Source organism: Schistocerca piceifrons, chromosome 4 (genome assembly GCF_021461385.2).
Source record: "Schistocerca piceifrons isolate TAMUIC-IGC-003096 chromosome 4, iqSchPice1.1, whole genome shotgun sequence".
NCBI classification, from domain to species: Eukaryota; Metazoa; Arthropoda; class Insecta; order Orthoptera; family Acrididae; genus Schistocerca; species Schistocerca piceifrons.
The window spans coordinates 43961500-43977120 of NC_060141.1; positions in this window are offsets into that span (position 1 = coordinate 43961500).

Below are 15621 nucleotides of genomic sequence, written 5' to 3' on the forward strand. Positions count from 1 at the left end.
ATCTGCAAACAAAACGAACTCTGCTTCTGGCAGTGTAACTGATGAGAGATCATTAATGTACACAAGAAAAAGCAATGGCCCTAAGATGGATCCCTGTGGGACACCACATGTAATTTCTTCCCATTCTGATGATGACTGATGACTTAATTCACTAGTCCCATGCCACGTCGAGTTGCTGCAACGTGTCGGGCAAGGAAGTGTCCCATGGTTTTGTCACCTCAGTATGTACAATGATGAACCAAAACATTATGAGCACAAGCTTAACAGGTTTGTCCGTCTTAACGAAAGACATCAGTGATTCTGAGTATCGGGCGTCCGACAGTTTGTTCGTCGGTTTGCGGAGGTATTGGTATTATGCGTGTAGTCACAAGTTGTGTAATTCGCGTGAATGCCGGGCCGTTGATTTGCGTCCTCAGTCATGGCGCCCTGTAGTGACCTAGATGGGTTCCATTGCATCTATATCACGAAAACGTGGTTGCTGAGGCGTTCACTACAACGCTCCTCAAACGACATCAAGCATGAAAGGATGCAGGTGGTTCACAGCTGCCAACGTGTCTTCGATTACTACCACAGGTCCTACGCAAGCGCAGGAGAATGTCCCCCACAGTGTAACACTATTCGCGCCAGCCTGCATCCATGGCGCACTGCACATTTACAGCCGCCGCTCACCTCGATGACTGAGTCTGTGGAGACCTACTTAGTGTATAAAAAATATGATTCGCCGGAAGACCGTCGAATCCCGTTATTCCCGCGCCCACTGCAATCGTAACTGACGATGTTTCTTGAGTCATCACGTAGGGGTGGTACGCTGCAGAGCTCCATGTTCTGCGAAGTACGAGAACGGTGTGCTCTGAAACACTTGTGCGTGCACCCGCGTTGTGTTCTTTCGGTACAGATCCCACAGATCACCATCTATCCTACTTTACAGAGCAGACAAGCCTACGAACCCCACGTTCTGTGAGGAGTCCTGGACGTGAAACCATTTAGCAACTAGTGGTAGTTTCACGGTCCTTCTACCTCTTCCGGAGATGCTCGCGACAGTAGCACGTGAACATTTGACTACCTCCCCGGGTTTCGAGACACTCGTTTACAGGCTCTGCGTAATTATCACTGCGTGATAATAACCTGCGCTTTGTCAAAGTCGCTTCTCACAATGGATTTACCAATGTGGAGCCCATATCCTCGTTGGGGTGATCCCCCATCCGTGTCTGTTCGGCTTACATAATTCTGTTACCGCATGACGTGACCACAAAGCCACCAGGTGGCATCCAACGTCACGATGGGCCGTGGTCATAATGTATTGGCTTGTCGGTGTATATAACACATAATACGTGAGGAAGTTGCTCTGTCTTTTACGTTTTCATGACTAAAACGGAGAAGCGATATCGATAAAATTTGTTATGGAAATAGCTTCAACTCTGTAGAAAAACATTGGCTACTTTAGAAACAAAAAAATCCATCTTTAAGAGGTGAAATAGAGAATGGAACATCTTATTTCACATCAGTGAACATAACTGTAACAAAAAATTAAAACTTTTGTTGCATTATGTACACGTTGTATGATTTACAGCTACTTCAGTACCACGATAAATAGACACAAGCTGCTTCCCAAGTCACCCCACTCGCGCAGGGGATGGAGGGAAGAGGGTGAAGGGTGGTTTACATAGCAAGCTACGTTTTCCTGAACAGCCAGACGCATGAGGTCAGTTGATATTATTGCACGTACAACACCTTACTTACTCACCAACACTCATCAAAACAAAACTACTAATTTGCAAGTGTGACTACAGGTAATAGTTAATAGTAATAACATTATTATTATTACTATAACTTAATAATGTGAATAACAACACATTAATGCATGCATGCATCCACTCTTTACTACTAATAAGGCACAGCTCAAAAAATGGCTCTGAGCACTATGCGACTTAACTGCTGAGGTCATCAGTCCTCTAGAACTGAGAACTACTTAAACCTAACTAACCTAAGGACATCACACACATCCATGCCCGAGGCAGGATTCGAACCTGCGACCGTAGCGGTCGCTCGGCTCCAGACTGTAGCGTCCAGAACCGCACGGCCACTCTGGCCGGCTAATGCACAGTCAACAGTGATACTAGAGTACATGATACTATGTGGATAATGAAATTTTCTGTAAACTGAAAAGCTACAAGATTTTCGTGAAGCGACTACATATGTCTTTAAATGCTAAACATACTACAGTCTGGTGCCGATATGTTGTAGCATGTAAGACAGCGAAGTGATTATACTGTCTTCTAAAGAATTCATGTCGAAATAAATATGGGATTATTCCTTGAGAATAAGGATTCACTTTACAACAATTTTTCGAACTTAGCCGGCCGCTGTGGCCGAGCGGTTCTAGATGCTATAGTCTGGAACCGCGCGATCGCTACGGTCGCAGGTTCGAATACTGCCTCGGGCGTGGATGTGTGTGATGTCCTTAGGTTAGTTAGGTTTAAGTATTTCTAAGTTCTAGGGCACTGATGACCTCAGAAGTTAAGTCCCATAGTGCTCAGAGCCATTTGAACCATTTTTCGAACTTAGATGGATAGTTGCGTTGTTGTCGTGGACGTCACATAATTTTGGGGCATTTCTGTGGCACATATATATGCCTGCACGTCAGGAGCTATAGCCGAAATATTCCTCAACCACCTAGAGCACAAAATTTTCACCAAAAAAACCAACATGCATTCAAAAAGTTCAGTTCTACAGACGATATGTAGACGATAAAATTCAGATCAGTGATGGGGAAACAAGGATGATGTTCAAGATACCCACCAAACATTCAACAAAATTCACAAGAATATTAAATTCACTGGTAAGCGGGAATAAATAACACCATTAACTTCCTTGATTTAACCATCTGCAAACAAGGTAAAATATATCTGTTACAGATTTACAGGAAACCACCCACCATATATTTAAATGTACGTGCTTCTTCCTGCCACCAAAACATGAGCAAACTAGGAGCTTACCGCGCAATGTTTCACAGACATCTTCAAATCCCACTGAATAACGAGAAGCTACGGAATGAAATAAAAGTCATAAAACTGATAGCTGCATCTAGTGGGTATAAACACACACTAATACACAATTTAGTTAAAAAAATAAAAAAGTAAATGAACAAAATTAACATTAAGAATCAGGGAAATACACTGACAAAACGCATCCCCTTCGTCGGTAATATCTCCAGAAAAATACCCAATATCTTCAAGTGACACAAATTAAGAATTGTATTCCAAGGAAACAATAAAATTTACCAAAATTTTCAGCGTAACCTAAATAGCAGTCAAAATAAATTTTCATCCTCCAACATATATAAAATCATATGTAGTGATGACTAACTCAGTACATAGGTCAGATAGACCGTAACGTCCACAACAGATTCAAAGAACTCGTCATCGCCTTCTGATACAACAGATCACACAAATCTGCAGTAGTCTCCCATACAAAATGTACAGGACATCAACCTGACAAAGTAGAAAGCAACCTTGAAATGCTACATACACTGAAAGAAGGACATGGAATATCTCTATATGAAGAACTAAAAACCCATATACACAGAAAAAATCTTGGGGAACATCTACTCAATGACAACAGTGAGAAGCTCAATCAACTTCTTGAAAACGTGTTTTACATCTCTCGCTTTAGCTCATTATCTATTGCCAAAGGATATGACGCAAGTCAGTACCATCCGAGAAAACAAAAGTGAACTGCCTGCTGATCTTACTATGCCTAAATGACGTGAAGTACACGCTACATTTTTTGGCTTGGAACCAGATATGGTGATAGCAGATTGCTACCGTTCTTAGGTCACCATCAGAAGTAAGGGAGCCTGGAGTTACAATGACATACAATCCACAAGAGGTGGCGTTGATGCCATGTACCAGAGGAAGCGATGCTACAAAATGAAGGAAAAATAAGGCGATGGCTGTGGATGGTTTTCTTCAATATCATCGATGTGAATGTAGCAAATGCATATATAATTTGGACAATGCTGGCTAGCAGTGAAAAAGTGAGATGATGAACTTTCATCATCTATTTGGCAAAGAACTAGCAGGGGCAAAGTTATCAATTTTTTCATTAGAAGCACAGAGTCCGGGAAGAGCAGCGAAACCTCCAGCTAACGAAAGGAGATGGTCCGGGCATTCTGTAGAGAAGACAGATAGAGAAAGACAAATTACAAGTTGTAAGTCCATCAAACTTGTATGCTCAAATCATCCTCCTGTTGTCTGTAGATCCTGCGATTTTTGCAGTAATAACTGATGAGGTGAGAATAATATAATGGAAAGCCACAAAATGTAAATTTTTCAGGAGAGCGTTGTAAAACTTTGAATAAATCCATAAATCATATTTCAACTTTTCTGAGTATGTGACAAAAGTAGTTTATTTCTCCAATGTGTAAATATACATGTGTACAGTGCTATATTGTGAACAAAGCTAAACATTATTAATAAAAAATATTTTATCCTTGGATGACATAACTTTCGGCTTTGGCCTGTCTCATACTCAATGAACACAAGGTTTACAAAAATTTCAACATCAACATACAACATAACTTACAATGATAGTGACTACAATATTTCAAACAATTTACGCAATATATATCATCTCTGTGCCGTTTTCATCATTTTCTTTCTTTGTTTCACTCAGACTCTTGAAGTATCCCTTTGAAACATCTGGTATATATGGCATTAATGACATAACATCTTTGAGTTTTTTGTCGCAAATTGGAATACGTTTTAAGTAATTCCTTGATAGCTGGAACGGGTTAAGCTCCTAATCTGCTCGGGATACAACCCGTTGGCTTTAACCAATGACATCAGATTTTGCCAGGGATCATTTATTGCACAGATGTTACAGCTGACATGAGTGTTCAGAAACAAACGAATACGAGAGACAAATAATATGGTTGACATATATCAAGGCAAGTAGTATTTTCACGTTAAGGATATCGCATGTTTGTATCGTATTATTTCTGTGGAAAATGAAGGGGAAAATGGATGGAAATATTGGTAGCATATAATATGGTTCAAATGGCTCTGAGCACTATGGGACTTAACATCTATGGTCATCAGTCCCCTAGAACTTAGAACTACTTAAACCTAACTAACCTAAGGACATCACATAACACCCAGTCATCACGAGGCAGAGAAAATCTCTGACCCCGCCGGGAAGCATATAATACCTCACGTCACATATAGGAGTATCCCATTCTTTAGTTGAGCTATATAGCTATACAGAACATTTGTATCCTGCTCTCCAGTTGATATATAGGTGAATCTCATCAATGTTACATATTTAATTCTTTTTCAATTGGTAGTGTCAGTGTACAGGTCAACTGAAGGGCGCGATACAAATTTTAGCTGTGTCGGGGGTTTCGCCTTCAATATTGCTAGTACAGATTCGAAAAAATCGTGCTGATAGTAGTGCTGGGAAACGAAAGAATAACGAAAGCTCCGAAATTTCTATTACGTACTAAAATACACGAGAACATACCTAACGATGTAATACAACAATGAAATACGTCAAAACAGTCAAATGTAGCAAAAGAAAAAAAAAAAACAGAAAACTGAACTTATACCACACGGGAACTTCTAAGAAGAACCGAAGATCGCCTAGAAAGACATCAACAAATATCACATACCCACATACACAACAAACAGAACATTACGAAAACACACACACACACACACACACACACACACACACACACACACACACACACAGACAGTCACACATACACGCACATACACACACATTCACTCCCCCCCCCCCCCCCTCATAATATGAAATTAGCTGACATATTTCGGAAGGTACATCTGCCCCACACGTTTAACAAAACATTTAAACGGGCAATATGTTTGGGGAATACTTCGCCTGCACTTTGGAGTGTGGAAATCCGGCGTGTCCCCTTCCCTCCAAGAGATTTCACAGCTGACCAATAACCCTCTATGCTATTTGTGCAAGCCCCTGTGGATAACAATCTGAACTCAAAATTGTGATAAACTACGAGATGCTGATAATCCCTTTACCCTAAATCCCTATATGAAGAAAACCCATCTGAAATTACAATGGAACCCTCTACAACGTGATCTTCAATTAAGCTGACAAAAACTTCCTTCCTTCAATTTGGTACTACTTTAAACACTACATCGTCACACCCTTGACCTGAAACCACAGCCCCCAAAACCCATAATCCCACCGGAGGTTCCCCCTATGTTATACTTCCTTTTGCTAAAATACGCCCCCCTCCCCCAAAGGCCCCCTATATTTCATATATTTCCCACAAACCTCCCTACAAAAAGAGTACCAATCCACAACTGTACGCTTACTCACACGACATTCATGGACACACAGCCACACAGGATACCTCAAACACCAACAGTACGTGATTTTTACAATGTCTCTCAAGGTGAGCTTAGATTTTTCGAAACACGTCCCTCGTGTAATGGACCGCCACAACCGATATTTGCTGCAGCGCCATACGAATAAGTCGTGAGCACGGCGACGAGATACACTTCTGAGGCGCATATGTTCGCTGTACTCACGACATCGAACATACTCGGCAACGAGACAACACATTTGTAAGAAACAAATCGTGGCCAACATGTCTACGCCAACAGCCTCTCTCAAATCATCCAGGTTCATCGACACAGATAAATCCATACCTGCAAACGAAAATGAGATACTCAAAATTGTCCTAAAACAAGAAATTAATAGTCCAAATTACCTCAACATCACTAAGACAAACGCTGGATAAATAAGCGGAATAGAACAAAATTATAGTTGATCCGGGAAGCAACGTTAATTTAATCTTTAACTACCTCTTCTGTCTTTTGGAGACGTGGAGTGACAATCACATAAGTGATCTTGTAAGTTCGTAAGAAGTCCTTGATTGTTCTGAAGCCCATGCACACTTAAAAGTGCTTCTCTGCATACCAAAATATTACAGCCATTATCCTTAACCTGCTACAAAAAAAGCCACCATTCGGTGCAAAATTGCGCTCTTCCTTTTCTTTGGGTACCTAAAAAAGGAAAATACATTAATGAAAATAACAATAATGTTTTCTTTATAAAAAGTATGAAAAAAGAATTCTGATTGGCTCGAACAAGCAAGTGTGGCCAATACCAGTGTTGGTGCGAGGCAAGGCTGCTGTGCAGTTGGGAATTTCACGACAATACGGTCAGCTGCAGATGGATAATTGGGGCCCTCTTCCAACCTAACCTAACCTAAACCTAACCTAACCTAAAGCTAACCTAACCTAACCTAATCGAACCTGCTACATGAACAAATTATATTTCTCCTATTAATTACTGCGTTATTGATAATAATTTCAATATTATAAGGCTATTTGTATAATATATAAGGTATGTTATATGTGTTAAGGTGGCTTTGGTCTTCCTCATTGTGAATACTTTGTTTGTCTTAGGACGCTGATGAATATAAAAGGTGTCCTGAAGTATCACGTGCTAAAGAACCTGAAGGCAGAAGAAAAAGAAGAAATATGTGCAGTTGGAAAAGAGAAAAATTTAAACGTCGAGAAATTCTGGCAGAGAGTACATCTGTGACTCAACAGGACAAACTATTGGTGCTAAAATTCGTGGTCCTGGATGTAAATGCAAAAACAAGTGTCTGAACAAAATTCATGAATGTGTAGAGCAGGTATTCCAATCTTTTTGGGATATGGGTGATTTCAGTTGCCCAAAGAATTTCCTTCTGAGCAATATTAAAATGAAACAAGTCCAAAGGAGGTATTATGATTAATGGTTTCTTCCTAGTAAACTTCTGTGTCGCATTGACGTCGCCTTCTCCCGCCTGGTCTTCCTTCCGATCAAACAGACTCCGAATTTTTGTTATCGCGTTTAAGTCTCGCCAGTGCAGGTGTCTTTACATGTGATGCCTACGAACGTTTCACAACAGGATCACGTGATCCGTTTGGTAAACCTGGGACACGGGATTTCTGTCACCTGCCTTAGAAATGCGCAGAGGCGAACGTCCAAACCAAGGTGATCTTAAATTGGCTCCCTGCGGTGAGGGTGGGTTTGTTGTGCCTCGCTAATGTTTCCTAAAGTGGATTTCCAAAATGTACTTCTGCGTCCTACCAACAGCCCTTTCACTTGAATTCCAGGTTGCCATACAATGTACGAATTTATCTGCGTGCTGATTACGAACGGTCTATTAATATGGTGCATACGGAAGCCAGCCACATATGTGCACTCATGTCATGCAAATTAAGCTAAGTATGTCCAAAGTATGGCATGTGCCATAACAACCGAATCTACGTGTCATGTGGAATCCAGCCACACAATGCGAAAACGAAATTTAAAATATCTGCTGAAACACTAGTGAAAATGCCGCTGACGTCTCTTAGGAGAAACACCCAGTATATCAGGACCTTTTGGTTTAAGAAATAGGAACTATAAGATGTGCAGTTACTTAATAAATACACGACTGAAATAGCGTATGACAGATCAAAAAAATGGTTCAAATGGCTCTGAACACTATGGGACTCAACTGCTGAGGTCATTAGTCCCCTAGAACTTAGAACTAGTTAAACCTAACTAACCTAAGGACATCACAAACATCCATGCCCGAGGCAGGAGTCGAACCTGCGACCGTAGCTATGACAGATCAACCTAGTATCTCACCTCTAAGAATTAATTGTACCAGGTATAATGCAATAACGTTACAAAATGGTTTATCCTGTACTAGCATCGGAGAGAAACTTTGCAAGGAGAATAAACAATTTATTGAAGACCTGACACATAATGTAAATCGTTCTATCCTCAAGGTGTTCTGTTTCTTCTTGTACGTTATAAATGTAAATACTCGTGTTTAGAATTTTATGAGCAAATATTTTTTTTAAATATACTCTTGTAACACCGCATCTAAATTCATTCCAGCCTGTTTTTATTTTTTGCGTAGTTTCTTACTCTCTTTCTTTTTGAAATGACAGACTCAAAATCGAAGTATTTTTCTTAGAAGGAATTATATGATGATGATGATTTTGGCTTGTGGGACGCTCAGCAGTGTCGTTATCAGCTCCCGTACAAATTCCTAATCTTTACACCATCCAATCTCGCCATTTTCCTGAATGATGATGATGTGATGAGGACAACACAAATCCGACCAGGCCGTGAATCGAAGCCGTGACCCCGTGATCCAGAGGCAGCAACGCTAACCAATAAATTAAAAAGCGTGAAAGCACGGTGTAAACAAGCATGCTCTAAAAGTTGAAAAATGTTTTAGACCTATTTAGAGTGCCTTCATGATATATATAATGAAGAAGTTGGAACTGTACTTAAATAAGATAACGATAACCTAAGGATAATTCAGGCGTGTGCCATTAACATCTAGAGTCAAATACAGGGTGTCCCAGTAGGAATAATTCACATTCAGGGACGCAATTTGGAGCTAAAAACTTCATATTGTTGTATGCCCTATTCAGAATTGTTTCTGAGATAGAGGAATTTTGACATACGATTGTTTTTGGGCTAGTTCGATGTTATATTCCAGCCCAACATACCTCTCTGATTTCAACTACTTTGCTAGAGTTTTCTTTCTGCCATTAAACTAGCCCGTTCAGCATGGAGTGGCAATGGTCTTTTTTGTGAGTGACGTAGTGCGAGGGATTCAGAATGTATCAGTAGTTAGTATCACTTCTTGTTGAATATGCCTAACGTGCTCGAAACCCACGAAAAAATTTATATTTTTGTTTCTTATTTACCTATCCATGTCCATTATTCCAGTGTATACTGAAATAACGTTGCCCTTCTTCGTCTCCTAATTGTACGTCTGGTGAACGAATTTAAAAAAAAAACATAAAAAAGGAACGATAAATGAACGAAAAAATTAATTGAAGTTTTTTTCGGTGAAATTACTGTAGCATGTCTTGTTCCACAAACAACTGCAAGAGCCAGTTTTCGGAAAAGTGATCTGTTATGCATGATCTACCGCGAAATTACTGCCAACCACGAAATCTTCACCAATGTCAACGACGTTTCTTTCCCGAGTGAGATTCATACGAAGAAATGTCACTGTGGCAAACCTGTCTTATCGCGGTGCACAAGGTATTCAGAGTATGTGGGCCTCGAATGTTTGTAGGATTGGTATTATGAGAAAGCACCAAATCCTCCTGAAGGATAAACGTATGAATAAACTGTAAGAATTGATATGATTGTGGAATATCATAATATGAGAATGTAAGAAGATTGCAACTCATCAACATGCCAAACACACGCATGTATTATACAATTAATGTGTGACGCTTATTGCGAAATGCAGTAGCAGTTTTACAAATAGTATAATGCCCTTGTATCGTGCAGAAACCTTCCACGGACATAGGTAGGTAAACGAAAATTATATAAAAAAAAGTTGTCTGGTTTCGAATAAGGTGCGAAAAATTAGGAAGGAACGACGCTAACCACTTTTTCTTCATTGTTCGACGTTTATCTATTCTTTGCATTCGACCATTAAATTATCTTTTTTCTCCGAAAAGAACCTTCCCAACTCCCTAATGGAGGGGCGGGCCAAAGAAAGCAGGGGTCACAACCGGAGTCCAGACGGCTATGTCCCTTTCTCTCTCCCAGGAACCAAGGAAAGCGTAGGGAACGTGGAGTAGAGGTATGAAACGCATGAATAGGACAAGGTATTTTCATTATTTCTTAAGTTTTTTATTTTATTTTACTTCATTTTACTTTATTTTGTTTTACTTTTATCAAATAACCGAACGTAACCGGATACCGGTGTGTCAGGAGGGGGGAGCGGTAATTCACACAATCGGTGAGTTTATCGAACGCGTATTTTCTCTCAGGACAACAACATTCCAATGACTGGAGACCAATCGGTACTGAAAGTTAAAAAAAAAAAAAAGTTGATCAGCTCCTTAGTACAGGAACACACCAACTCCTGGGTAGGTTAAGAAATTGTCTGTATTTTGGATTTCCGAAAACTGCACAATGTTGTTCATTAAGGTAGTAGGACTAATCCACTAAATTACAGGGCCATATCGTTAACGTCGATATGCAGCAGGATTTTATAACATATATTGTGTTCGAACATTATGAATCACCTCGAAGGGAACAGTCTATTAACACACAGTGATCATCGGTTTAGAAAAAATCGTTCCTGTGAAACACAACTAGCTCTTTATTCACATGAAGTGCTGAGTGCTATTGATGAGGGATTTCAGATCAATTCCGTATTCCTGGATTTCCGGAAGGCTTTTGACACTGTACCACACACACGGCTCGTAGTGAAAGTGCGTGCTTATGGAATATCGCCTCAATTATGTGACTGGATTTGTGATTTCCTGTCAGAGAGGTCACAGTTCGTAGTAATAGACGGACAGTCATCGTGTAAAACGTAAGTGATTTCAGGCCTTCCCCAAGGTAGTATTATAGGCCCTTTGGTGTTCCTTATCTGTATAAACGATTTGGGAGACAATCTGAGCAACCGTCTTCGGGTGTTTGCAGATGACGCTGTCGTTAATCGACTAATAAAGTCATTACAAGATAAAAAAAACTGCAAAACGATTTAGAAAAACCATCTGAATTGTGTGAAAAGTGGCAGTTGACCCTGAATAACTGAAAGTGTGAGGTCATCTACATGAGTGGTAAAAGGAACTCGTTGAACTTCAGTTACACGATAAATCAGTCTAATCTAAAAGCCGTAAATTCAACTAAATACCTAGGTATTACAATTACGAACAACTTAAATTGGAAAGAACACATAGAAAATGTTGTGGGGAAGGCTACCCAAAGGCTTCGTTTTAGTGGCAGGACACTTAGAAAATGTAACAGACTTACTAAGGAGACTGCCTACACTACGCTTGTCCGTCCTCTTCTAGAATACTGCTGCGCGGTGTGGGATCCTTACCAGGTAGGACAGAAGGAGTACATCGAAAAAGCACGTTTTGTACTATCGCGAAATATGGGAGAGAGTGTCACAGAATTGATACAGGATTTGGGCTGGACATCATTAAAATGAAGGCGTTCTTCGATGCGACGGAATCTTCTCACGAAATTCCAATCACCAACTTTCTCCTCCGAATGCGAAAATATCTTGTTGACACCGACCTAGAAAGGGAGGAACGATCACCACGATAAAATAAGGGACATCAGAGCTCGTACGGAAAGATATAGGTGTCCATTCCTTCCGCGCGCTATACGACATTGGAACACTAGAGAACTGTGAAGGTGGTTCGATGAACCCTCTGCCAGGCACTTAAATGTGATTTGCAGAGTATCCATGTAGATGTAGACGGGGACGCCATCAGTAAACGACTGGTAAACTACCGAAACTGCACTCCATATTTTGTTTCTGTCTGAGATTTAGCCGCCGCAAGGTGTGTCCGCGCGGTTAGAACGCCCTGACACAGGCTGCGCGGCCCCTTCCGCTGGAGGTCCGAGTCCTCTCTCGGGCATGTGTGTGCGTGTTGTTCTTACCATAAGTTAGTTTAAGTAGTAAGTCTAGGGACCGATGACCTCAGCAGTTTGCTCCCTCAGAAATTCACACACATTTGAACATTTTGAAAATGTAGCACTACTTTACAGAATGTAATATGTACTGAACTGTAACTGATCTGAATCCAGCTTGACTTTATATTAAATGCGCAACGGAAGTAAAACAATTATCTGGTCCTAATTAAAATTTCCACTTACCTCGCGTCTTGACAACATTGTTGCACATTTCTCGAAAGCACAACAACAAACAGCAAGCAGGCAACTGCTAAACTAGATTTCTGTTTCGAAACACACATTCAGACGGTTGCATGAGGTAATTTGTAATGATAAATAGTGGGGTGGCCAGAGCAACTAACCCTATGAAACGATGTGCCAAGATAACGATTTTAGAATGAAATATATATTCAAAAAGACACAGTAATACTTCGCGTGATCTTTACACATAACATTGGTCTGAACAATACTACCCTTAACATAGTGAATAATGATTTAAAAAGGATACAAAGTTAACAGAGTTTCTATAAAAGTCAAACAGCTTAATGAATTAATATGCAAACCTATAACTCAGGGAAGTGAGGCTGTCTTTCTTTAGCCTGAACGAGTTAACAAGGTGGCAATAATCATTCCTTGCTGAACTCTTACCTCAAACTCATACTCTTCAAAAATAATGACATTATTCAAAAATTATATTTCTTTCATATTTCAGTGTACCCATCGTACTTATCCTTCCAGCCCTTTCTTTATCTAACACACACAATCACAAGTACAAAATGATTCAAATGGCTCTGAGCACTATGGGACTTAACATTTGTGGTCATCAGTCCCCTAGAACTTAGAACTTCTTAAACCTAACTAACCTAAGGACATCACACACATCCATGCCCGAGGCAGGATTCGAACCTGCGACCGTAGCAGTCGCGCGGTTCCGGACTGAGCGCCTAGAACCGCTAGACCACCGCGGCCGGCAATCACAAGTACACACAGCGCTACTACACCACTGGCCATTAAAATTGCTACACCACGAAGATGACGTGCTACAGACGCGAAATTTAACCGACAGGAAGGACGTGCTGTGATATGCAAATTATTAGCTTTTCAGAGCATTCACACAAGGCTGGCGCCGGTGGCGACACGTACAACGTGCTGACATGAGGAAAGTTTCCAACCGATTTCTCATACACAAACAGCAGTTGACCGGCGTTGCCTCGTGAAACGTTGTTGTGACGCATCCTGTAAGGAGGAGAAAGGAGTACCATCACGTTTCAGACTTTGATAAAGGTCGGATTGTAGCCTATCGCGATTGCGGTTTATCGTATCGCGACATTGCTGCTCGCGTTGATCGAGATCCAATGACTGTTAGCAGAATATGGAATCGGTGGGTTCAGGAGGGTAATACGCAACGATGAGCTGGATCCCAACGGCCTCGTATCACTAGCAGTCGAGATGACAGGCATCTTATCCGCATGGCTGTAACGCATCGTGCAGCCACGTCTCGATCCCTGAGTCAACAGATTGGGGACGTTTGCAAGACAACAACCATCTGCACGAACAGTTCGACGACGTTTGTAGCGGCTTAGACTATGAGCTCGGAGACCGTGGCTGCGGTTATCCTTGACGCTCCATCACAGACAGGAGCGCCTGCGATGGTGTACTCAACGATGAACCTGGGTGCACGAATGGCAAAACGTCATCTTTTCGGATGAATCCAGGTTCTGTTTACAGCGTCAGGATGGTAGCATCCGTGTTTGGCGACATCGCGGTGAACGCATATTGGAAGCGTGTATTCGTCATCGCCATACTGTACTCGTGTGTTTTTCCAGGCTTATTGACCCTCTCCAGAGTGTGTGCTGTGCAATTTGAAGCATGATGCAGCATCACAGTACCAGTTTGCCACACTGCCACCTCCATCTTCACTGCGTCAGCAGCCTGTGAATTTTGTTTGTCCGCTTGCAGTACTATGTCCCACTCACTCAAACAAACTGTTTCCTACAAAATTTTTGAACCGTTTCCCTGCAACCACAGTTGTCCCATCTGCACCAGTGGGTTACCTTATGTGCCAGCCAAGCCAGAGTGAAGCGTGGACTGTGACCACCGACCCCCCTCACGCAGTCATCAGACGACGCACCAGATCCTCTGTCTACCTCGTCCGCAGTCTTCATCAAAATTCTGCTGACAATGGTGTCCCTCCTCAACTATCTACATCTTCGCCATCTGCTTGTCAGTCAAAGAACTACCCTGCTTCTTGCAGCACATTTCTGTGGGCAGATTCCCAAAACTTCTCAAGCTGTAGAAAGAGAGGCCAAAACAATGGTTTGCCATGCTATCAACAGTGGACGTTACATTTCAGATGTGTTACCACCCGTGGCTCTACCCTCCATTCGATCCCTGCGAAACCCTACACTTCAGCAGGATAATGCACGACCGCATGTTGCAGTTCCTGAACGGGCCTTTCTGGATAGAGAAAATGTTGGACTGCTGCCCTGGCCAGCACATTCTCCAGAGCTCTCACCAATTGAAAACGTCTGGTCAATGGTGGTCGAGCAACTGGCTCGTCGCAATGCGCCACCATTGATGAACTGTGGTATCGTGTTGATGCTGCATGGACAGCTGTACCTGTATACGCCATCCAATCTCTATTTGACTCAATGTCCAGGTGTATCAAGGCCGTTATTACGGCCAGAGGCGGTTGTTCTGGGTACTGATTTCTCAACATCTATGCACCCAAATTGTGTGAAAATGTAATCACATGTCAGTTCTAGTATAATATATTTATGCAATGAATACCCGTTTATCATCTGCATTTCTTCTTGGTGTAGAAATTTTATTGGACAGTAGTGTAAATACGTCCATCATCTACCATAATTCGACTAAGAATGTATCAGACTGAGAAGAGGTAAAGACTGTGCCACGACGAGACCAAAGGCTGTTTGACAGTAACGTAACATGCTCACTCTCTGACGTGCAAAATGGTTCAAATGGCTCTGAGCACTATGGGACTTAACGGCTGAGGTCATCAGTTCCCTAGAAGTTAGAACTACTTAAACGTGACTAACCTAAGGACATCACACACATCCATGCCCGAGGCTGGATTCGAACCTGCGACCGTGGCGGTCGCGCGGTTTCAGACTGTAG